The sequence below is a fragment of the Canis lupus genome, chromosome 13, assembly GCF_003254725.2.
Source record: "Canis lupus dingo isolate Sandy chromosome 13, ASM325472v2, whole genome shotgun sequence".
Classification (NCBI taxonomy): Eukaryota; Metazoa; Chordata; class Mammalia; order Carnivora; family Canidae; genus Canis; species Canis lupus.
Window position 1 is genome coordinate 3,275,581 of NC_064255.1, and position 25,780 is coordinate 3,301,360.

Genomic DNA, 25,780 nt, shown 5'->3' on the forward strand with positions numbered 1-25,780 from the left:
GGCGCCGCGGCTGGGGCGCACTGGGCCGGAGGCGGGGCGGGGACCCAGCCGCTCGAAAGGCTGGTTGGCTGGAGGGACCAGAGACCCTCCCCCGGGGCCGCGGGAGCACCCGTCCCCTCGAGGGCTTCCTGGGTGAGTCGTGCCCAGCCGGGAGACCGAGGCGAGGGCGGCCGGCGACCGGGGAGCGGGGCCGGCGGCTGCGGGGGGCCCGTGACTCCGTGACCCGGGCTGGGCCTCGGGCGTCCTGCGAGGCCGCGTCCATCCACAGGCCCTGGTTCCTAAAGAGCCTTTTGTGATGGAATTTTCACAGGCTTTGCTGAAATGAAGTTTTCTTAAGTTTCGGTTTGGTTGTAATGACCTTTCTTTTGTGGAAAAGTAGTGCTCGCTCAGTGGTCACCGTTTCAAACGGCTTACCTGGCAGAACAGGTTGGCGGCTCTACATGGCTCTCCAGGGTTGTCTTATTCTGCTTTACTATTTATTTTATCTTACTTTGCTTTATGTTCTTTTCAACGCCTTACAGAATCCAGATGTCTGGGAATGAGGCTCAAGGGGAACGGCAGAGGGAGGGTCTTAGCAAAGGAGTGACGCACATCTGCATTTTGGAATGAAAAGTGGTCAGGAGGTGAGAGTGACTTCGGAAGGTGGGGTGCAGGCAGGGAAGGTCAGGAGGGCCGAAGCGCAGCTGGGTGTGGAAGAGGCCTCACCCCCCGCAGAGGTGCTCAGGGCAGGATGGACAGAGCAAAGGCAAGAAATGGGGGGTGGGGGGCTGGGAAGCTCCAGAAGCTGAAGGCCTGCTTGTTCCCCTCTGGGGTCCTGGTGTCTGAGGCCCTGCCTGGCCCGGCTGGTCACCACGCACCCTTGCTGACCACCAACAAACTCGGAGGCTGACCGAGTGCAGGAAAGGAGGGGCAGAGGGGGCGGGCTGGTGGTTCCCGGCCGCTGCGGCTAGGTGGATGACAGTGCCCACAGCTGGGATGGAGGGACACTGGGGGACAGGCAGGACTGGGGGAAGATGGCAACTCCTGCTTCGGAGGTGTTGAGTGTTAAGGGTTCATGGGACATCCAGGCAGAGAGGCACAAGGGGCAGACCCATCATAGGCCGGGAGGGCCAGGGAGGGGTCAAGGCTAGAACCCTGCCAGCTGGGGGAGACGAGGGAGATGCTTAAACAGCTCTCTGAAGTGACTGTAAGTCAGCAAGTGAAACTTTATTGAACATTCCAGAATACATCAGTGGGGGAAACACCCGCCAACCCCCACCATACTTCATTATGAAGTGTGACATGGTGATATGGTGTCATGGGTGATATGCTGGGACTCAGATTTACTTTATTATCCCTGCTTCAGAAACCCAGAATCTTCTCTATCATATCCTTGATGTACCCAACATCCTGTAGCAACTTAAATGTTTCCTAGTTTTGCTTGTTATGAATTTCAAATCTTGAATATATATGAAAATCTTCCAAAAGATGAAAAAATATTCTAAAGAAGTTTATGCACTGTAGGCTTTATCAGACACACAGTTTGAAAAGGTTAGGAAAAAAATGCTAAGATAGTTCTTTCCTCGCAAATTCAGATTTGACTGGTTAACCTGGCTTCTTGGATAATGTGATATTTATTCTAACCTGCCTTTGCTGCAAAACTTAGAGGTAGGGGCACCTGGGTGGCTCAGTGGTTGAGCATCTGCCTTTGGCTCGGGGAGTGATCCTGAGGTCCCAGGATCCAGTCCTGCATCAGGCTCCCCGTAGGGAGCCTCCTTTTCCCTCTGCCTGTGTCTCTGCCTCTCTCTTTCTCTCTGTCTCTCATGAATAAATAAATAAAATCTTAAACAAAAACAAAAACTTAGAGGCAAAAAAAAGACAAGTGAATAAGCATTTGAGATGGGGATGAGGAAGGACACGTTGTTGGAGGCACTCAGCGTTTGGCAGGCACTGTGCTGGGCACTTGCAATAGACTGTCATCGAATCTTCCCAAGTGCACGGCAGGGCAGCACCGTTTAGCCCTTACAAATGAGAGAACCGAGAACCTTCAAAACTTGTCCGCAGTCACATGCTCTGTAAAGTGGTAGAGATTAGGTTTGAACCCAAATCTGCCTCTCTAAAGCCCAAGGCAAAGCCCAGGATGTACTCTGATTTTGCATTTGCTGTTTACCTCAGGTCCGGTTAGGCAAGTCCCCACTCCAGAGACAGCTGTGCCTTGGGCTTATTAGGGCTTGATTTCCATGGTCACCAGGAAGGTATCCCCTCCCCAAATCTTCCATCATCAGATCATTCTGCTGCACTTGAGGCAAGAGGAAACAGAGAGAGAGAGAAGAAAATCAATGGAACACAGCATGTTTACACCCCAACAGCTCTGAGCAAAGTAGGCAATGGTCAGCCTATGAGGACACTTGATCGTCATCAGGCCAGGAGACCCCCACCCGGGTCAGGGCAGAGGTGACCTGTCCAGGCAGATAGCCTATTAACAAGATGTCACTGCAGGAGCTGGGAGGAACCCCAGGCAGCGACGGAGAGGCTCTGTCACCACTCAGCTTGCAATCCAGCCACCTTCACTCACTTGGCAAAAGGTTTTTGGAGAAGTTAAAATGGAGCATGTGGCCAGCGTTTGGGGAAATATTGAAGACCTGGGCTCCAATACAATGAAACTTACTATTGTAATTTCACTCATCTCTTTAACAAATATTTTTTGAGTGCCAGTTTTGTGACTGACCATGGGTGGTGAGTAAAACAGACACAGGTTCTTGCCTTTGTAAAGTTCATCATCTGGAGGAGAGGGCACAGACAGTAAACAAACCCAAGTTATAAAACTACCAATTGGAATCATTGCTCTGTGGGGACAGTGGTGTCAGACCTCTGGGGGTCTTCTGTTCAAATCACCATCTTGGGGAAGCTATTCGGTGGGGGGTAAGGCACCCAGCAAGAGTCAGCTCACACTTCCTGAGCACTAACAGAAGTTACCTTCTACCTCTCATGCTGCTCTTGGGTGAGTATTGGGAATTGAGAAATGTTCATGAACGTGAGGGCGGTAGATGGTTGCTTGTTTAAGAATATTTATGCCTCAGGGGTACCTGGGTGGCACAGTTGGTTGAGTGTCCAACTCTGGTTTTGGCTCCGGTTGTGATCTCAGGGTTGTGACATTGAGCCCCACATCAGGCTTCTTCTCAATAAGAAGTCTGCTTAAGACTCTCTTTCCCTCTCCCTCCTCTAAAATAAATTTAAAATCTTAAAAAGAAAAAAAGAAAAGAATATTCACGCCTTCCCTTACAGCTCCATTGGTAAAAGTATATTTCCCTATCCCTTCACTTGGAGGTCAGCTGGGTGACTGGCAATGGGGTGCCAATAGTTGTAATGCAAACTCAGACAGTTGGGATTGTCCTTCTGTTCCTCTGTCATGGCTGTGAAAAGAGCCCTTATAGTTGCTGCCCCTTTGGCTTGGACCCCAGAGAGAACACACAGACTATTAAACCCAATCCACGAGAGAAGCCCAATCCAGCTGGAGCTGGAGCTCAGTGCAGTCACCACGGATCCACGCAGACTGAGAGTGTGAGAAGAAATGCCTGCTGTTGTAAGCCACGAGTTTTGGGGTGGTTTGTTACACAACAGTATGTGGCAATCGCTCATTGATACAACCAGTAACAGTGCCAGGAGGTAGTTGGGAGAATTAAGCTCCTCTTGCTCAAGCTATCCCAAAACAAACAATCTAACTGAAAACAATGGATATACTATGCAAATACAGCACCCCAAAAAAATCCTCTCTTAACAACTGTCTTCCCACCATATTCTAGCTCTCAGCTGCCACAGGAATGCTGGAGCTGCCACTGTAGAGCACAGCTTCTGCCTCTGGAAGTGGACATTGCTGCATGGGCATTGCCAGCTCCAGGGGCACAGGTGACTCTCTTCATGCCATTCTTGACCTCCTGGTGGTTCTGAACTTTTAGGATTAAAGGCAGAAACTTTGATTTCCCCTGCACCTTCCACTGATTCTCTCTCTCTCTCTCTCTCTCTCTCTCGTTTTCCTTTCCTTCTCCACAACCCACCCTGACATTTACTGTAAATAGGCTCTGACTGGTTCTGTGTGGATCAAATGGCCACTTGTAGTCCAATCAGCTGGACCCAGGGTACAACATCAAGTTCAGTGAGCATGACCGAGGGGTGCCTGGGTGCTCAGTTGGTTAACTGTCTGCCTTCAGATCAGGTCATGATATCGGGGTCCTGGGATGAAGCCCCCACATTGGGCTCCCTGCTCAGCAGAGAGCCTGCTTCTCCCTCTACCTTTGTCCCTCTCCCCACTCGTTCTCTCAAATAAATAAATAAATAAATAAATAAATAAATAAATAAATAAATAAAATGTTTAAAATGAACGTGACTGCAGGGAGCCAGCTTTCTGTGAATGAGTATAGAGTGGGAAGTTCAGGGGGCATTGCAAGCTGAGCAAAAAGCCCCAGAGCAGCCTATTTCTGGGCTGGGCCATCTCTGTTATTCCTCTGTATACAAACAGTGCTGAATACTCACCTGTGACTCCTGGGAGCTGCAGACACCGACTGAGTGATTACAGTAGCATCTTTACCCTGGAACAGAACATCGACCATGGTAGTGATAATAAACCCAGTTACAGGGCAGTGTTAGGGGACCAAGATTTCTCATCATCCTCGGGTAACACTGGGCAAAGAGCCAGTTAAGTGATGACACTGAAGCCCTAATGTTTTCCCTCCAGAGTTATAGGGCACCAGCTGAACTGAACCCCCACTACCACTCTCAATACCCTCTGAAAGAAGCACATTTCCCAGAAAGTCAGGAGTGTCTATTCCCCAGACCAGCCTCAACTAACCATCACAAGTACAACTTCTCCACTATCAGGTAATTTTATCAATAGCAAAATCTACTTACTACTAAAATATATATTTAAGGAAGGCAGGCAGTTCTTACTGCAAAGTTTCAATGGCTAGATGGCCATAGCTTCAGTTGGCCTGGGGCTAATAAGGCCAAAATCAAGCCATGAGTCAAGGGAGCAATCAAAATCTGAGTCAGGAGGCACCTGGGTTTCTCAGTGATTGGACGTCTGCCTTTGGCTCAGGTCACAGTCTCAGGATCCTGGGATCGAGTCCCTCAGGGACCCTGCTTCTCCCTCTGCTGTGTCTCTGCCTTTCTCTCTCTCTCTCCCCCTCTCTTTGTCTCTCTGTATCTCATGAATAAGTAAATGAAGTCGCAAAAAAAAAAAAAAAAATTCTGAATCAGACTTCCAGTCTAGGCTTCCAAGTATAGCAAGGTTTCCTAAAGTATATGCCAAGAAGCACTGGTTATAGGGGACATGATGAGAAAAACAACAACAAAAGAATTTCGTGGTTAAATAAGACCCAGGAGATCAGATTCAGCTTGCTAAGCCAGCAACTAGAAGCTAGAAGCTCAGAATCAAGAGTGACGAAGAAGCTCCAGAGTTCAGGCTCAGAAGCTAGAGCGGAATGACAGCCCGGCTGTGTAAAAGCTAGAGTAGAGTTAGAGACCAAGTGCTAAGAGAATACTGGGACAGGAGAGCTGATTCACACTAGGGAGACCTAGGACAATTTCCTAGATTGGGACATGTGCCTAGCGTGCAGTTGGCATTCGTGTAGACTCAATGGTGTAGATAGGATTTGCGCAGCACTTGGCAGAATGGCAGATAGGGAGGTAGGAAGGCCATTTTGGGCAGAGGAAACATTTGCACAATAGCCTGGAGTGTGGGGTTAGCTCTGTCTGCAGGTGGTTGGAAAGGGGGGCATGAGACTTTCGCTTTGTGCATTCTCAGCATCTCCCCAGGGAAGGAAGAGCGACTTTCAGCCTCGTGCTGTTTCAGGGCACAGCCCTGGAATGAAACAGGACCCGCCGCCCTCATCAATGCCAGCTTTTGACCGAGATTGGGCTGAGCCGGGGCCAGGCAGCCCCAATTCCCGCCTGGACAAAGCAGAGACCCAGGCTCCCCTGGCACGCGCCGCCTGGGCTCAGCAGGGCTGAGTGTCCATTACTCCGCGCTGCAGGCTCCCAGGCAGGGCCCCGGCGGCTTTGTTCACGGCTGCTCCTTGGAGCGACAAGAGCAGTGGCGCTGGTATCTCCTCCCCAGTCCAGACTCTTGCTTTGTTCTGCAGGACAGCTCTACCGTTGTGCGTCCCGTCACCCGCCCCTAGGTCTTCCTCTCCTTCCACACTGCAGGCCAAGGGAGGGGGGGATGCTGTGTCCTCAATTTAAAAGGCTTCAGAGCTCTTGGGTAGGAAGCGAGGGTGGAAAAAAGTCGTAGGCTGAGAATGTCTATGGGAGTGCAAATGTCCAGCACTGAGCCTCTGGCAACACTTGCCATGAAACTCACATTTAAAATATAACATAAAACAATTAGAAAGTTTTCCCTTGGTTCAGTAGTATTTATGAGAAACCAAAGAAGCTTGGGAGACATTAATCAGAATCATTTTTGGGCCTCCTTCAGTGATTTTTTTTAAAGATTTATTTATTTATTCATGAGAGACACACAGAGAGAGAGACACACACAGGCAGAGGGAGAAGCAGGCTCCCTGCAGGGAGCCCGATGTGGGACCTGATCCCAAATTCCAGGATCACTTACTGAGCCAAAGGCAGATGCTCAACTGGTAGGCCACCCAGGCATCCCCTCCTCCAGTGATGATCTTTAATTTCTTAACAGTCTTATTAGGCTCCTAATAGTTTTTCCTGCCTATAAAATGGGCCACCTCAGTCCACAAGGCAGCTCCTGTGACATATGATGATGGTGCTGATACTCCAGAGAAGAGAAGTGGAGCCCACTTCTGCAAGAGATCCTTCCAGTGAACAACTAGCAACTGCTGAGGACAGTGAGCAGAGAGAGGTACTTCAGTATTTAAGTCAGAGAGACTTTCTGAGCTTCTGAACTGCAGTCCTGGGTCTCCTAACCATCTGCTGATCAAACAGGGCCAATGTACTTAACTCCCTCTCCTGTCAAGTGGGGATAATCACATCTACTTTACAAATAGTTGCGAAGATTCAGTGAAATAATAGGAATAAAGCATTTCATGCAATGCCTGCACTTCACAAGTGCTCAATAAATGTTAGCCCTTTGGTGTGAAAACCACTGCCCTACCTGTCCCTTTTATACCAAACAGGTGGGGGTCCAAACATTCATAGCCCTCTATCCAGCAATCCCTCCACCTCTGCCCAGAACTCACCTTAAGAAACTATACAACCAAGGGGTGCCTAGGTGGCTCAGTCAATCAAGCAGCCCACTCTTGGTTTTGGCTTAGGTGGTGATCTCAGGGTTCTGATCTCAGGGTCATGAGATCAAGCCCTGACTTGGGCTCTGCGTTCAGTGCAGAGTCTGCTTGAGATCCTCTCTCCCTTTGCCTCTGATCCTCCCCCCTCACTCATGCATGCTCTCTCTCTCTAATAAATAAACAAATAAATAAAATCTTTAAAAAAAACCAACTATACAACCAAGAGGAAATGAGGTATAAACAAAAGGGTATTCTCTGCAAAGTTAGTAACAATAGAAAAAAAAACTGGAACAGTTAAATGATGAAGTACGCTTAATTATAAAACATCCATTTTACAGACTATTCTTCTGTACCTATTAAAAAGTGTCACAGGCAGGCTCCATGCCGGGAGCCTGACGCGGGACTCGATCCTAGGACTCCAGGATTGCATCCTGGGCCAAGCAGGCGCCAAACCGCTGAGCCACCCAGGGATCCTGAGAAAGGATAGTCTTGTCAACAAATGGTGTTGGTACAATTGGATAGGCACATGCAGAAGCCAAAACACTTAGACCTTACATTATACCAGACATAAAAACGAAGTCAAAATTGATCACGGGCCTAAATATAAGAACTAAAACTATAAAACTTTAGAATACAACAGAGGAGACAACCTTAGTGACCTTGGATTAGGCAAAGATTTCTGAGGTATGATACCAAAAGCACAATCTGTAAAAGAAAAAAGAAAACCTGATAAGTTGGACTCCATCAGAATGAAAAAGTTTTTCTCTTCAAAAATAATACCACTAAGAAAATGAAAAGAAAAACCACGTGGGGAGAAAATATTTGTGAATTGTATATCTAACTAAAAAGAAAAACACTTATAATTCAGTGACAGGAAGACAACCTAATTTAAAAAGGGGCAGAAGATTTTAAGTCATCTCACCAAAGAAGACACATAAAAGGCTAAAACCCACAAAGAAATGTTTCACATCATTAGTCATTAAGGAAGTGCAATTTGAATTCAACAAAACCACTTCCCATCCACTTTAAAGGCTACAATTAAGGAGAGACAATGGGACCACGTGTCTCGCTCCTCCGTAGAGCATGCCAGGTGAGACCTCAGGGTCGAGTTGGGCACAAAGCCTATTTTAAAAAAAGAGAAAGAGAGAGAGACAATAATAAGTGTTGGCGAGGATATGGAGAAATCGGAACCTTCATGCATGGCTGGTGGGAATGTAAAATGGTGCAGCCACTTTGCAACAGTTTGGTTGTTTGTTTAAAAAGTTAAACAGAGTTACCATATGACTCAGCAATTCCACTCCTACCTATCTGGCCAAGAGAAATGAAAACATAAGTCCACACAAAGACATATGTTCACAGCAGCAGTGTTCGTAACAGCCAAAACTTGGGACCAATCCAAGTGTCCATCATCTGGCGAGTGGATAAACAAAATATTCATACAATAGGATATTATTCAGGAGCAGACTACTGACACATAACTACAATGTGGATGGACCTCAAAAACATTTTACTAAGTAAAATGAGCCAGACACAAATTTACATAGAATTTCTAGGAAATACAAATCTCTAACACAGAAAGCATATCAGTGGTTTCCTAGGGCAGGGGAGGAAAGCAGGAACTACAAAGCAGGCACAAGGGACTTTGGGGAGTAATGGAATTGTTCTAAACCTGGGTTTTAGCGATGGTTGCACAACTATACAAATTTTTTAAGAGTCCTAGAATTATACACTAAAATATGTGGATTTTATGGTATATAAGTTATGCATCCATATAATACTTTAAAGATTGTATAGCAACATGAATAAATTATGGTATGTTAAGTAAATACAAGAAAGCTAATGCAAAATATGTAAGTACTCAAAATACGTGAATGATGACAACCAATGGATGAATCAGAATAAAGGTGAAGGAACTATGGAGCAATAAAATGGGAGATTTTGTATGTGTGTCTTTTACCAAAATGTTCCTTAATCATTTTTTGTTATTTTGAAAAAGATAAAGAGTGAGACAGACTGTTTGGTATTTGGTCCTTTAGCTTTGCAAGGGATCGGAGAGAGTATAATAACACCTCCTCATTCTCTGGTTCTTTTCTTCTGCATTGCAAGAGAGGTTTACAGACATTAGAGCTCATTAATCCTCAACAATCCATGAAACAGGTAGAGAATAATATTACCTTCCCCACCTAGCTTAATCTGATTCATTTAATGGTATAATTTATTTGAATTTAGGATGAGGGCTTTATACGAAGCCATTTGTAATCATATTTTTCTATATTCTGAATCTCTACATATGTATATCCAAACAAATGGATTACATTTTAACCACCACCTCTGAACCTGCCCCCTTCTCATTGTCCTCTTATCCATTCTGAGTTAAAGCTGAGGTGTCCTGTTACCTTAGCTTCAAGACAAAAAACACTTGGCATGTCTAATGCTTCTGGTGGGCCCAAATGGAATCTTTTTGTGCTATCCTTAACTCATCTGGACTGCAGAAATGAGCGTTCAGGCACTAGCTTAGCCAGCTGATGAATAATGGATCACTGTGTTTCGGGTAGGACTTACTTTCTCTACACCACAAACAGGTGAGATCCCATGCTTGAGAACAAATGATTCCTAAATAACAAATCCTGAAGAACGTCCTTGTTTCACAAGTATTCTACTGCATGTGCTGTCGCCCCAAATGACCTTCTTTACCTATTTCTCCTTGGCTTCTCCTTTAAAAAAAAAAAAAAAAAAAAAAAAAGATTTTATTTATTTATTCATGAGAGCCACACAGAGAGGCAGAGACACAGGCAGAGGGAGAAGCAGGCTCCATTCAGGGAGCCCGACATGGGACTAGATCCCTGGTCTCCAGGATCACGCCCTGAGCTGAAGGCAGGCTGCCCGCCTTGGCTTCTCCTTAAGTACCCTCTCCCCACTCCACACTGAGAAGCATTTCTCTCCATGCTTTAATGGATACAGACCTGGGTTTTCCCCCTTAACAGGCTGCATTACAAAGCATATTTGCTTAGGTGCTTCTCTCCCTCTATTAGATTGTGAATTCATGGAAAAAGAGTTAATGGCATAATCACTTTTGAATCCCAGCACGTGGTGACGGTGAGGATCCTATTAGTCTCCTAGGGCTGCCATAACAAGTACCACAGACAGGGTGACTTGAACAATAGAAATTTATTTTCCCACAGTTCTGGAGACTAGAAGTCCACCATCAAGGCATGGTTAGGGTTAATTTCACGCTCTCTCTCCTTGGTTTATAGGTAACTATCTTCTCCCTGTGCCTTCAACATAGTCTTACCTAGTATACATCTGTCCTACTCCCCATGCCTTTTCTTTTTTTAAGATTTATTTATTTATTTTAGGGAGGGAGGGAGGGAGGGAGAGAGAGAGAGAGAACAGGGAAGGGGGTGGAGAGGCAGAGAATCTCAATCAGATTCCACACTAAGTGCAGAGCCAGACATGGGGCTTGATCTCACAACCCCAAGATCTTGACCTGAGCTGAAATCAAGAGTTGGACACTTAACCAACTGCACCACCCAGGAGCCCCTGTCCTAATTAAGGACACTAGTCATATTAGATTAGGACTACCCATATGACATCATTTTACCGTAATGACTTCTTTAAAGGTCTTGTCTCTAAATATAGTCATATTCGGAGGTACTGGGGTTTGAGACTTCAACAATGAATTGTGGGGGGGGGGGTGCAATTTAGCCCATAACCACAGTGACATAGAGGACAGAAACAGCTGCCATTTATTGAGTGCTTACTAGTATATACCAGACTCTTGACTTTCCACCTGCTATCTCTTTTAATCTTCAATAATCCTATGATCATGATCAATATTTTGTCATTCCCAATTTATAGACAAGGGAACCAAGGAGATTCCCTTAAGTCACTTACCCAAAGTCAGAGAGCTAATGTGTAGTGGAAATGAAATTCAATATAAAGTTATTTTGCTTCCAGAAGTACACTTCCAATCACCATGTTCTGCTAGGTGGTACATAAGACAAGCGCAGTATATGTTTGAAGAAAGAATGACTGAATAAGTAAATGAAATAATAAAGAACACAGACATGTGACATATAGATAGAGTTGTACCACAGACCACGTCATAGTTCCCAAAACTTATGGAAATTATATGTATCAAAGTTTGCTAGATGGTTATCCTAAAAGGTAACTTAATTTTTGTCTTCTGATGCCAGATTTTTATTTTATTTTAATTTTTTAAAAGATTTTATTCATTTATTCATGAGAGACACACACAGAGAGGCAGAGACACAGGCAGAGGGAGAAGCAGGCTCCATGCAGGGAGCCCGATGTGGGAATCGATCCTGGGACTCCGGGATCATGCCCTGAGCCCAAGGCAGACACTAAACTGCCGAGCCACCCAGGTGTCCCATGATGCCAGATTTTTTTTTTTTTTTTTTTTAAAGCAGATGCTCAACCACTGAGCCACCCAGGCGTCCCGGTCACTGTACTTTTTTTTTTTTTTAATTTATTTATTTATGATAGTCACACACAGAGAGAGAGAGAGGCAGAGACACAGGCAGAGGGAGAAGCAGGCTCCATGCACCGGGAGCCCTACGTGGGATTCGATCCCGGGTCTCCAGGATCGCGCCCTGGGCCAAAGGCAGGCGCTAAACCGCTGCGCCACCCAGGGATCCCTGATGCCAGATTTTTAAAGGAATTCTGTCAAATTTAAAGTTTTTTGCTTAAAAAATAAAAGCTGGGGGATGCTTAGGTCATGTAGTTAAGTGACCCACTCTTGGTTTTGGCTTGGGTTGTGATCTTGGGGTCCTGAGATGGAGCCCACGTCGGGCTCCCCGCTCAGTGCAGAGTCTGCTCGTGGATCTCCCTCCCTCCCTGTTGTACGCCCTCTCATGCTCTCTCTCAAATACATACATAAAATCTTTAAAACAAATAAATAAATAATAAAAGCTGAAGGTCTACATTCAAAGAACTATATAGAGCCCCCAGAAGTTTCACACACGGTCAGTTTCAAATTCTGTCTTTCTTGACTGAGGAAATGAGCTCAGTGAGATTAATGACTTGCTGTTACTCCGTTAGACTGATAACGCATTAATTATGCATCGTTGTTATTATTTATCATCACTGTGCTTTTTTTTTTTAGCAAGACCTTTTCAGGAGGTCTTTTTTCATTTTTTTAAGATTTTATTTATTTATTCATGAGAGACACAGAGAGAGAGAGAGGCAGAGACACAGGCAGAGGGAGAAGCAGGCTCCCTGAAGGGAGCCTGAGGTGGGATTTGATCCCAGGACTCCAGGATCACGCCCCGGGCCGAAGACAGTGCTAAACCACTGAGCCACTGGGGCTGCCCCCATCACTGTGCTCTTAGGTGTGGAATAATCACCTTAGGTTCTCCTTTTCCCCAAGATCATTCCAGAGAAGTAGGGGTGTTAGATAGGGGGTGATAGTCTGGTGGTGACAGTAGGGGCTAAATCAGCCACCTTTCAAAGCCACCTTCCAAATTCCTTTTTCCACTTGCCTTTCCCCCCACCACCATCACAAATCATCCAGTCTAGAGAAAGGGGGCTTTTTCTCCCATCTACTGGCTGGGAGGGGTATTTTTTAACCATTGCTAATGAAAAGAAAAGCAAAGTTCTGCAAAATTCCCAGGAAGATTAAGCACGTTATGGAGTGCTGCCAGGAAACCGACTTGTGTTCACAGCCACCTGCTCTTGCTAGTGGGGTGTTGGGCCCCAAAAACAGAATCATGGAAAAATCACAGGTCGTTAGAGACAGAAAGGAACTCACACCCTATTTAGTCCAACTTCCTTAGAGGAGGAAATGAAGTTGCAGGGGATGACTGACTAACCCAGGATTGGTTGAACAATTAATGAGAATATTGGAAGCAACTGGCCTCTTCCAGGGCAGAACTAGGCAGTCTGCATAAAGTTTCCCTCGCACCTCTCATCCTCTTTACAGCTGGGCAGTATGTTCTAACACATGACCTGCATGCCACTCATGGTTACACAGGATGCTTTTACTTATTATTTTTCAAAATGGGCCAACAGTTTTTTCTTGTAATAGCTTTATGTATTTGTTTTCAATTGATATTAGAAAAAATAATTAGTTCACAAAAGCTATGACTCCACAGGTAAAGCAGATTTAAAAAGAAATTAACAATTTTATTAAAAATATGTTTATTTAGAATGCCTGGGTGGCTCAGTGGTTGAGCATCTGCCTTCAGCTCAAGTAGTGGTCCCGGGGTCCTTGGGATGGAGTCCCTGCATCAGGCTCCCTGCAGGGAGCCTCCTTCTCCCTCTGCATATGTCTCCACCTCTCTCTGTGTCACTCATGAGTAAAATAAAACCTTAAATATATATATATGTTCATTTAGATTTTTTTAAAGTGAGTTGATTTAAAGAAAAAATCCATAAATAACTTTACAGACAGTATGATGATAGGGCAAAAATTGTGCGGTAGTACGCAATTTGTTGAACTGTGAGAGACACTGAACAAGGATAATTCTCTCCTTTTCATAGATGTATTAACTGGTGGGTGGAGAAGAGATGGTATCTGCTCATAGATAGAACAAAAATATTTTTATTTACAGATCGGGAATCTGTTTGCCCAGTCCTTACAAGCAAGCACCAGGACTACGGGTTTATATTCACAGGCCATGGGATTACAATGCTTTCCGGCCAATGTGGCCGTTGGATAAAGCCTTCTCCCCTTGTAGATGAATATTACAAATACATTGTGAGAAGAGCAGTTGTATTAAACTCTTACTGATACACTTACATGTTTGGCACTGAAATGATGAACCAGAAAAGATCCTGCTGCAAATGTTCTCATGGTAATCTGTCACTTATCAGATCCCAGTCTTTTATCTGAAAATTGGCAGACTGGACAGCAACCAGTCTACACTTGTCTATGCAGTTGCCGTTCTGACATGTTTACTGTGAAAAAATACACTTTGTTTTTATAGGATGAATAATATCCTCAAAGGGCAACTTAGGTTTCCCATTGCCCAATTTAAGCTGGTCCCAGATATCCTTAGCCTTTAAGTAATCCCTTTCTTTATTTAAAAATGTCTCATTAAATCCTCAAAATTCACAAAGTTGAGTAATGAGTTAAGGTAAAGCTTTCTGCAGAGTTTTTCTGAGGCTGTTTCATTGTTCACAGAGTTCCCACCTTAAAATTTGTGTCTAGAACATTTGGAATCAATGAGCAGAGGCTTAAGCCCCCCCTCAGAGGAGGATCAAGCATTAATCCTCAAATTTGAAGACTGTGGGCCCAAAATTTTAAATCCAGTATCTTCTTCTTAGCCCAGTCCCCGGAGGCCCAGGGATAATCCATCAAATCTCCCATTCCTACAGAGACATTTGTGGTAGTGTTTTCTTAGAGACATGATGTCAAAGGAGTATCCCCAAACAATTGCAATGATGTGAGCCCAGCTCTGTGGTCAGATCTCACAAGCATCTGAATGGCACACAAGACTACAACAAATGACAGGGCAATCCCTGGGCTGGCTTTCAAAACTTCTCAGGGAACATTATGTTCAGGGCCCTTTTAGAATGTTTGCACTCTCCTTTGTTTAAATATGTTTTAAGACATTTACCTGATCTTAAAAATGTATCCTCCTTCTTACCCCTGAAACTCCTTTTAGTCAGAGGCCAATGAGACCATTGTAGCTAAGACCTTCCAAGTGTTCAAACTGAACACACGCTGATGATTAGAGTCTCATGAGATAAACACAGCTCTGAGCCTGGAGAGAGTTACATGCCTGGTGCGGGGTTGGCACTCCGCACAGTCACTGGAGCCAAGCCCTCACCCAGCCAGGCTCTCTCATTCTACCTGACGCTGTACTCTTTTCCCAGTTTCACTCTAGGTGTTCTGGGACCCATGAGGGAAGCAACATGTTCTTGTCTGGTTTGTGGTCTTGGCTGGCTTGCCTCCCACTCTGAGCTCCAGCTCTCACTTGACCTCTTGCTCCTCCCCAGCTCTCTCACCTAACTCCCTTATTACTGTCATCTTCTCCCCATTCCCATGGCCTGAGGTCTTCCTTCCATCTGTCCTCTGACTAGAAACTAAAGCCTTTTGATTAAACCCTTCCCTCTTAGTTCACGAATTTTATGCAACACATCTGAAAGACCCCGTTGCTTCAAGTCGACATTCTGTATTCACCACCAAAGGGAAATGTCCATATTCTCTAGATTTTCTTCAAGGGGAAACCACATCATAAGGAATTTGGGTTGGAGGAGGATCCCTGGGTGGCGCAGCAGTTTAGCGCCTGCCTTTGGCTCAGAGCGCGATCCTGGAGACCTGGGATCGAATCCCACATCGGGCTCCCGGTGCATGGAGCCTGTTTCTCCCTCTGCCTGTGTCTCTGCCTCTCTCTCTCTCTCTCTCTCTCTCTCTGTGTGTGTGTGACTATCATAAATAAATAAAAATTTAAAAAAAAAAGGAATTTGGGTTGGAGATATAACCCTTAGAATTTTTCTGTAAAAACTAAAAGAAGGGGCACCTAGGTGGCTCAGTGGTTGAACTTCTGCCTTCCGCTGGGGACATGATCCCAGGGTCCTGGGATCAAGTCCTGCATCAGGCTCCCCTCAGGGAGCCTGCTTCTCCCTCTGCCTGTGTTTCTGCCTCTCTCTGTGTCTCTCATGAATGAATAAATAAAATTTAACAAATAAATAAATAAAAACTAAAAGAAAATGGCAGAAAAATACAACTTAAAGGAGATGTTTAATATACAAGAATGCATCTTGTATTTTGGTATCATCACAGGTAAGATGCCTCTTACGAGATGTTGCTAATGCTTCCTGACCAGTCCACATCTCCTTCTGCATGGGCAACAGACCAGGTGAGCCTCTTGCCCCAGACTCAACTGACTGCACCTGACAAGAACATCAGTCTCTGAGATGGCCCATGAGTAGCCTGTGACATTTATGACTCAATGGTCAGTCAAATTCTTCTCTCTGGATTTAGGTAAAGACACTCAGGTGGAAGTTAGTTATGGTGGCTGGAACTGGATGACCAGGCAGACTTGGGGACCAAATGGCCATTTTAGGCTATGCGTAGACAAATAACTGGAAGTAGCCAGCTAGCAAGGAAGAAGTTAAAGGAGACAACATACAGAGAGAGACTTTGCTGTGAGGGAGAGAGTTAGAAATGTGAAAAGAGCATATCACAGAGCTGCCTTCCTTTCCGTTGGCTCTTCCAAAACTCCAATGCATGTGTGTCCTTTCAATAAACTTTATTATTTCTGGAGTCAGTGTTCCTGATTAAGACAAAACTGGTGGTGAGGTGCCTGGGTGGCTCAGTTGGATAAGCACCTGACTCTTGATTTCAGCTCAGGTCATGATCTCAGGATCATGAGATCGAGCCTTGTGTTGGGCTCAGCGGGGAGTCTGCTTGAGATTCTCTCTCCTTCTGCCTCTCCCTATTCTCTCTCTCTCTCTCTCAAATAAATAAATCTTAAAAAAAAAAAAGACAAAAACTGGTGAAAGTACTGAGTTAGTCTATAGGACACTAATGGGTGACCAATAGAACTCTCTTCTACAGCAGGTTGCTTGTGACCTCTCCTCAATGTTGGCTTGGACTTCAGCCTAAGAGATACACCCAACCATGTTCAGTCCTCATTCCAAGACACTTGCCTCTGTCATTTTGATTTAAAGGAGCTGCACAATCTCCTGCTCATCCAGTGCTAAATCTCTTTAGGATAGAATCACAGACCCTCAGTGTAAGAAAGAAATGATGATATCATGCTCAACAACTCATCTCATGGTGGAATCACCTCTGTAAATCTCTGGCCAATCATTTTCTAGCCCAGATTTGAATACTTTCAGTGACAAAAAATTATAATTAAACCCCTTCCATAGCTATCATTTACTATACCATTTATTGAATACCTGTTGTGTACTAGGCACTATGCTAGCTATCCTATAAACATCTTATTTTCTGAAAACAGAAAATTTATGTTTTAAAGGAGAAAGAGAACCAGCATTTATTGAGCACTTACTGTGTGCCTTTCTCTTTATAGATGCTGTCCCTTATTAAACTCTAAAACCCACTGGGATCATTTTCAAATGAGGGAGCTAGGGCTCAGAGAGGTCAAATCATTTCCCACAATCACAGCCACACATCTAGTCAATGGTCGCCAGTTAGAACTTTTTGCTCTCATTGAAAAAATTCCTATTAACTTAAGCAAAAATAGAGGCTATTGGGAAGATATGAGTAGTGAATGGAATTTAGAGAATGCTAAAGAAATAAGAAACAGGGATGGTAATAATTCTATTCTGTAGGCAAACCACATCATAAGGAATTTTGGTTGGAGATACAAGCCTTGATGATTCTCTTTATTTTTTATTTTTGGGGGAAGGGGCTCAGCTTCATTTTTTTTTTCTTTAAAAATAATTAACATAAAGGGACCCCTGGGTGGCTCAGAGGTTGAGCGTCTCTGCCTTTCGCTCTGGACATGATCCTGGAGCCCCAGGATCGAGTCCCACATTGGGGTCCCAGGGGAAGCCTGCTTCTCCCTCTGCCTATGTCTCTGCCTTTCTGTCTGTGTCTCTCATGAAAAAATAAATAAAATCTTTTAAAACTAAAAAAAAAAAGTTAACATACAGTGTATTATTAATTTGAGAGGTAGAGTTTAGTGATTCTTCAGTTGCATATAACACCCAGTGCTCATGATGATTCTTTTTAAAGACTGGAAGCTGGGCAGCTCAGGTGCCTCAGCGGTTTGGCGCTGCCTTTTAGCTCAGGGCATGATCCTGGAGACCCGGGATCGAGTCCCACATCGGGCTCCCTGCATGGAGCCAGCTTCTCCCTCCACCTGTGTCTCTGCCTCTCTCTCTCTGTGTGTCTCATAAATAAATAAATAAAATCTTAAAAAAAAAAAAAAGACTGGAAGCAAATGGTGGGAAAATTGAACTTGAAGGAGATGCTTCCTATATAAAATGTCTCTAGTATTTTGGTATTCTCATCAGGGTATTCTTGTCAGGGCTCTGCTCAAGGAAGAATCATCTCTGGCCATTTTCCACCCTCATGTCAAGAGAGAGGGTTCTGGGGAATTGAATCCGATGGGGCCAACTTAGGTCACATGCTCAACTCTGGGCCAGGAGTGAATAGTACATATTGATTGATTGAGCCACCAAGACTGTTGTCAATGGGGAAATGTCATTTCCCCAAAAGGAACCAAGCCATTGCTTTTAGAATAAAGAGGAATGGATTCTGGAAAGCAAAACAACAAATGCTTACCACAGTGATAGAACTGGCATTTAAATATTCTCTCCACCACTTTCTAGTCTGAGGAATAACAAACTTGTCTTTCTGTAGGATCAATACCTGTTTCCCTCCAACTTCTCCTTATTGGTCCCGGGTTTCTAACTTGGAGCCTCACAACACCAGCCTATTCTTTCTTGCATCTGACAGTCCTTCAATTATTTGAAGGCAATTAACATACTCTCCTCCCTGCTCCACCCCAACACCCCAATCCTAGTCTCCTCAAATCTGGCTATAAATATTTCTGGTTCCATAAACTCTTCCTCACATGACATGGTTTGAGTAGCTTCTCCACTGGTGGTTCTCCTTAAAACCTGTTTCAGACTTTTTCTTTTTTCCACTTAAAGCATGGGGACCAGAGGAACTCAAGGTTAACACTTCTGATAAGCGTTGTTCAAAGCAGAGTAGAGAAGAGCATCTCAGAATCACAAAATCTTAAAGACCAAATGGTCGTTTGCTTTTACATGCTGCCTGATGCAGAATGCCCACCAGTGCCTAGTGGGCCTGGTTCTGCATCTTAGCACTGTCATTAGTTAGCTACATGGCCTCAGGTGAGCTCTTTATGCTTTGTGAGTAGGTTTCCTTCCCTGGTACCTAATCATAATACCTATTTATGGCCACTGTAATTATTCAATGAGACAATGCCTGTAGAGTATTTGGCCCAGTGCCTAGCCCATAGTAGGCCTTCCATACACTTACTATTATTACCACTTATTATTATCACTCTACCCCAAAGGCCATTCAGCCTTTCCATGGCCACTAAATGTGGGTCATTGCCAGAGAAACCATGTTTGTCCTGGATGCCTGGGTGGCTCAGTTGGTTGGGCGTCTGCCTTCAGCTCAGGTCATGATCCCAGAGTCCTGGGATGGAGCCCCACATCGGGTTTCCTGCTTAGTGGGGAGCCTGCTTCCTCCCTCCCGTCCCCCCCCCCCATGCTTTTTTTCTCTCATGCTCACTCTCTCTCTCAAATAAAAACATAAAATCTTTAAAACAAAAACAACCAAAAGACCCCATGTCTGTCCTTCAGAGTTTGCTCAAAGGCACACACCAAAGAGCACGAAGTTCAGAGTTTATAGACACTATCAGAAGGAAATATCAGTTGGGAAATAAAAAGGATGGGGGAAAATGTACAATGCCACAGGGTAAGGAAACTGCTTTTTGGTACTTCCCTTTGGGTAAAGTGCAAGCTAATTTTGCTTTTTTCGTTTGTTTTTTTCAGGATTTACCAGAAGTAGTCAGTATGTTAGAATCTGTGGAGATCAAGGTCTAATTATCAAGGGGTAAAAAGTATCATGCAAATATTTGTTATTGATAAAATACTTAGTAATTGAAGTGGCTTCTCATACCCATAATAAGCTCTGCTCACAGGACTTTCAAACTTGGGTTTATGGTTCTCATGCTAATTAAGCAAATAAAAGCAGGCCTGGAGTGTACATGTAGCATATGCCTTAGAAAACAGCCATCATCCTTTGCCACTCGATGACACTGAGTTTGAGGGTGTCTCAGCATGACTAGGAACCAAAGAAATGAAGGTAGTGGTCTCTGGTACAGTGATAGGTGGCATCAGACACAACTGCGGCCATTAAAGGGTATGGACTAAGGGGCTGTCTAGAGGATGGTCAAGAGAATTGGTGTTGGAGTCAGAAACAGTAATTAGGGGCACCTGGGTGGCTCAGTCCGTTATGCCTTTGGCTCAGGTCATGATCCCAAGGTCCTGGGATTGAGCCCCACATCTGGCTCCCTGCTCAGCCAGGAGCCTACTCTGGCTCTGCTTTTCTTACCTCTCCCTCTGCTTGCAGTTCTCTCTGCTTGTGCTCTCTCTCTCTCTCTCTCTCTCTCTAATAAATAAATACATAGGCTTAAAAAAATAAGAAAATAAAAAAAAAATAAAGTGTGTGCATCCATAAGGGGCCCTCTTGAGAATAGTCAAGAGACTGGGTTAGAGTCAGAAACAGTAACTAGGGGTGCTTGGGTGGCTAGGTTGGTCAAGTCTCTGCTTTCAGCTCAGGTCATGATCTCAGGGTCCTGGAATCGAGCCCCATGTTGGGCTCCCTGTTCAGCGGGGAGTCTGGTTCTCCCTCTCCCTCCCCCTACTTGTGCTCTCTCTCTTTCTCACTCACTCTCTCAAATAAATAAAATCTTTTAAAAAAGAAAAAGAAACAGTAACTAGATTCTGTGACTTATAATTTGTCCATGAAGGATGAACTCTAAGACTTCACCATGGTCCTGTGAACCCCTGGCACTGCGCCTCTCAGAACAGGAGTTCAAAACTATATGAATGAATGAACTGCCTAAGTTCAGATCCTGGGTCTGTACCTACGGACTGTGTGATTTTAGGCAAGTTCTGGAACATCTCTGTGTCTCGATCTTGTCTGTAAAATGGAGACCATAATAATACCTGTCTCAGAGTTGTTGTGGAAATTAAATGAGAAAATGTGGACAGTTTAGAACAGCACATTTCACAGAGTAAGAAGAACTCAGGATCTGGGAGTTGTTACTGTTCTGACATTTCGCTATTATTAGTACTGACTTTTGATCAGTCCTGGTCAATGATCTGCACACAAGAATCTTCACATTATACAGATACCTAAAGAGTTAAATTGCCACAGTAGCAGCTGTTTTACCACCAGCAATAGTCAACAATGAGACAGCTAAGTTTTTGTTTGCTTGTTTGTTTCTGCCAATTGAATTTTAAGATCCTTTGCTTCACTATAATTAACTCTTTGAACTAGCAAGGCTCTTTCTATGTAATCACCAGCTGCCAATCCTTTCTTGCCCTCCCATCTCACTACCAGGACTCAAGTGATGTGCATCCAATGATGGACTTCAGAGCTTTGGGAGCACACAGAGGAAGGGGAAGCAGCCACCATTTATTTGGAGGTGACTTAAATAATTTCTGCAATGAAGACAGACTGTGAAAGAAGGGGGAGGTTTGTTGTTTGTTTTTAAAGAAAACTAACTTGGCAAAAAAGTTTTTAAGGTTTATTTGAGACAGAGAGAGAATGTATGAGCAGCGGGGAGGAGCAGTGGGAGAGGGAGAAGCAGAGTCACTGCTGAGGACTCTGAGGTTATAACCTGAGCCAAAGGCAGCTGCTTTACCAACTCAGCCACCCAGGCGCCCCGAATTTGGCAAATTTTTAAAAGCTAATTGCTTGGAGGGGCACCTGGGTGGTTCAGTGCAATAGGCATCCAACTCTTGGTTTCAGCTCAGGTCATGATCACACAGTCATGGAATCGAGCCCCACATTAGGCTCTGCGCTCAGTGCCGAGTCTGCTTCAGATTCTCTCTCCCTCTGCCTCCCACTCTTTCTCTCTCAAATAAATTAATAAAATCTTTTTAAAAATTAATTACTTGGAAATTTTCAGAGTGTCGAGTTTGTTTTAGCCATGTTCCCTTTAACATTGCAACCAATTTTCAGGTCCCAACTTCCTTGGCTTCCCCCTTCTCATCAATGATAAATATGATACAAGGAAGTTAAATTGATATTAAAAAAAAAAAACCTTTGGAATCAAAAGGAAGTCATGTGCTGCATGGGGGTGTATGTTTGTGTAGACTCCCCATTATGCTATATATTATATATATAATATTATCCTGATCTTTCGTTATTTTAACACAAAACTTTCTTCCATTATGTTTTATCAAAACAGTATTTTTAACTTGAAAAATATACAGATTATGTACAATTTATTGAGGAAAAAACTCAGAACTTTACTTTCCTGGGTGTCTCTTTCAGCTGTGCTAATAAAAGTAGCAAATATTGGGCACCCCTGGTGGCTCGGCGGTTTAGCGCTGCCTTCGGCCCAGAGTGTGATCCTGGGGACCCAAGATCGAGTACCACGTCGGGCTCCCTGTATGGAACCTGCTTCTCCCTCTGCCTGTGTCTCTGTCTCTCTCTCTGTGTCTATCATGAATAAATAAATAAAATCTTTTTAAAAAAAAAAGTCCTGAATGTCTTTACAGTTTCTTCCTTGAGCTGTCTAGAGGGAATTATTTATTTTGCCTCTTTACCTTGCAAATAGCTAACGGCTTCCAGCCAAGGCTCAACCCAACCCTTTGTGCCCTGCAGTCATTTCTGTGTCTTTAAAAGAAAACCGATTCTCTGGAATGCTGTGCGTGCACATGCCTGCCCGACTCAGCAGGCCCCACCTGCTGAGCAGGTAAACCAGATCCTCCTGCCGGCCTCTGCAGCCACATTCCAGCCAGGCAAGCTCCCACTCTCTAATTGTTACCTGTCAAACAGGTCAACCAAGCACTTGGGTCTGGTCCAAACATGCGCATGTTCCCACGAAACCCTAAACCTGCAAACCTTTGACCTTTCTATAGTTCCCCCAATTCCCTTGATTATTTTAACCAGGGCCGATTTAAATCCAAAAGATGACTTTTTAACGGGAAAGACCTAGGTTCTTTCCTCCCCTTCTTTTCCTCCCCTAGGTTCTTTCCATGTGCCCTTTGGGGTTTCTGGACTAGCACACCGGTCGTAATTTAAGTTGACTGGAAGGTGAAGATAGGGGTAGCAAAGTTCCTGAAATGAAATCTCCTAGCCCTAAATCATTCATGGAAATCACAGGTTGTCCACCCTGACCAAATGGAGAGTGAATTCCCTGGGGTGGATAAAAATCAAAGTGCTTCCCAGGTAAAAATTCCCTTCCTCTCCTTTCTGGCACTGGGCTGGCAGCAGAGATTTATGGCCTGTGGGCTCAGCCCCAAACCTGTGACAGGTGAGACCTTGAGTAAGTCACAGCTTCCTCAGCTGTGCTCAGCTTCCTTTCTTTAGTAAAGAGTAGAAGGAGGTGACACAGGTTCTAAGGCCTCTTCCAACACTACTCAAGGTAAGGGGATCATGTCACAGGACTGCTGATGCTTCTTCAGCATCTGGGATTGAGTGAGAGGCATGGGTGCTACTAGGGGAGCCCTGGATCATCTTGGGTCCATTGTGATGAGTTACCAGGTCTGGGGACTTTACTCACATGTGGGCTTCCCGTCTTGGGACATCTGGATAGAATACAAGACATCCTTCTTCCCCAATGTTTCCCTTCAGTGTCTCAGCTAATGAGGTCAGTCTTTTTTAAGTGGGAGAGGGGATTATTTTGATTGCTTGGTCATATGGACTACCCTTTTTATCCTACTGATAAGGAATTCAGAACCAAAACTGTAAGCTCACTGAATCCAAACACTTCGTTTTACAGATCAAGAATCTGAGGCCTAGAGGGGGATATGAGTTACCAGATGTTCCTCAAGTAGTCAAGCTGTGGACTTAAGGGACTGTGGGAGTTGACTAGCACAATCACAGCCAGAGAAGTAACGTTGGAAGATGCTCCCTCTGCTCCAATTAAGGAATTTCAAAAATCCAGGCAAGGAATATAAGCTCTCTTCTGAGATGGGAGGTGCTATCAGGCCAGTTGGCTGGGGCTGGAGCAGTGGGGGGGGGGTGGGGGTGGGGGGGGGCATGGGTATGGGACGTTCTCCTCTTGGGCTGGACAGGTTATTCTACAAAAAGCTCAGGATCACTGTGTGCAGAGCAGGATCTGGCACTTCCTGCTCATTCATCCAGCTCAGACTTGTCTGCCAGAACCAAACATGCAGGGCTGGCTCCCAAGAGAGAAACTTCCTTGAGGCTCTCAGATGGTGGAGTCAGGCAGTCTGCAGGCCTGCTTAGCATCCTTTCTTACCAGCTGCTCACTTTAGGGAGGGCAAAGTGTACAGTGCATGGGCTCAAGGAGGGAGACTCCAACCAGAAGCCTGCTTGGCTTGATCCCTGGAGAGCATTAACTCATGAGGGCACTCTGCTCTGTGGGTGCCGTGACCCCCTGGCCCACCTCGTGCCCTGACACACAAAGGGGCTGTTTGGATGGAAGGGGTCTTCAGAGGTCAAACTGGACGAAAGGGCACTTTGTCTCCTTGTGAAGACCTTTGGGAACATGTAGACCACTATGTGGTTGCTTTAAAATAAACAGTCCCCAGTATTTACAGAACACACCTGATTAGCATTATTTTCTCATTACCAAACACAAAACTTTCCACACATGATGTATTGTTTAGCCATCAGCTTCCATCAAACACCAAATGTCCTAACTTTCATGCTCTTCACAGGCTCACTCCACCATGTATTGGCTGCGGAGCACTGAGCCAGTTAAACCAGCTCCCTGGGCCCCAGCTCCCTGATCTGCATACTGGGAACAATTGTTCTACTTAAGACATGGCTTCATTGTGTGGAATAAATGAGATAGCGTTTCCTGCCTGGTAATGGGGCCTCCCACATAATATGCATTTAATGTCAGCTTTTTGTTGTTGTTACTGATATAAAACTTATAAAAATAATGACCCACACGGCCCAGTTTCAGAATGGTATGTCTAATGATCAAAAAGTAACTTAAAAATAACTCGCAGTTCCTTACTTGTCATTCTCCAACACTGTGAAGGGGGGCTTCTTATACACCAGAGCTGTTCTGTCCACACGCTGCCTTCAGTCCCAGGCTCCTTCCCCTGCCATCCCTCACACTTCTCGATGCCTCTACTTGCCATCTGTGGGTGAAACAAACAGATTTTAGTATCAAAGAATCCAAATTATTATTATTATTTTTTAAAGATTTTCTTTACTTATTCATGACAGACAGAGAGAGTGATAGAGACAGAGACACAGGCAGACAGAGAAGCAGACTCCATGCAGGGAGCCCGATCTGGGACTCGATCCTGGGTCTCCAGAATCACACCTGGGACTGAAGGCAGAACTAAGCCACTGAGCCACCCAGGCTGCCCAAAGAATCCAAATTGTGATAAGGAAAGCCACTCTGAGGGAGAGGGTCTTCTGGATCATGGTTCGGGTTTTCCTCCCATCCTCCTCCTCGGTTGGCTACAGCTCATCCAAATGACCACATGGCAGTAGTGATAATGGGTGACTGTGCCTCTCTGACCCTTTCTTTAGGTCACCACACTGATCACAAAGCCGGCTTTCAGAGAAAGGAGTCTAAAGGCTGAGAGAATCTTCTCACTGGATAATCAGCTTCCCAATCCTCAAGTGTTGACAGCTCTCTTGAAAGCCTTGCCTTTTCGAAAATCATAATGGCCCAGGGCTATCCCAAGCACACTCCACAAGGCAGGGTCAGAGCCCTGCCCCAGGCAAAAGCAGCAGGGCCTCTGGGAATGGATGAGGAGGTTTGCACGACATTTGGCCTAGGGGTTGATAAGGAAGTCAATCGGTCAAGGTCCTACCTGGAACAGAGGCTGTACTCCACAAACCGTTGTTGAATTGGGGCTGTCGGAACCCAGCACATCCAATGAATCACCAAATCCTGTCAGTTCTACCTCCT

The 25,780-nt window shown here is 44.8% G+C and overlaps 2 long non-coding RNA genes across 6 annotated transcripts; one reads left to right on the forward strand and one right to left on the reverse strand.

Annotated features, from left to right (window-relative positions):
• LOC125752406 (uncharacterized) lies at positions 1-22,414 on the forward strand. Of its 4 annotated transcripts, none has more exons than XR_007401845.1 (5): positions 7-132; positions 522-623; positions 15,973-16,144; positions 21,268-21,352; positions 22,207-22,414. It is a non-coding gene; the product is annotated as an uncharacterized LOC125752406 (long non-coding RNA). The 4 variants fall into 4 exon arrangements; XR_007401843.1 differs by having other exon boundaries at positions 15,973-16,048; XR_007401846.1 differs by lacking the exon at positions 522-623 and having other exon boundaries at positions 1-132; positions 15,973-16,173.
• On the reverse strand, positions 302-25,535 carry LOC125752407 (uncharacterized). 2 transcript variants are annotated; one of them, XR_007401848.1, is made up of 5 exons: positions 25,184-25,535; positions 24,869-24,995; positions 4,510-4,565; positions 2,150-2,273; positions 302-2,052 (listed from the first exon to the last, which is right to left on the reverse strand). It is a non-coding gene; the product is annotated as an uncharacterized LOC125752407 (long non-coding RNA). The 2 variants fall into 2 exon arrangements; XR_007401847.1 differs by having other exon boundaries at positions 2,150-2,278.
• Positions 25,536-25,780: the final 245 nt, after the last annotated feature.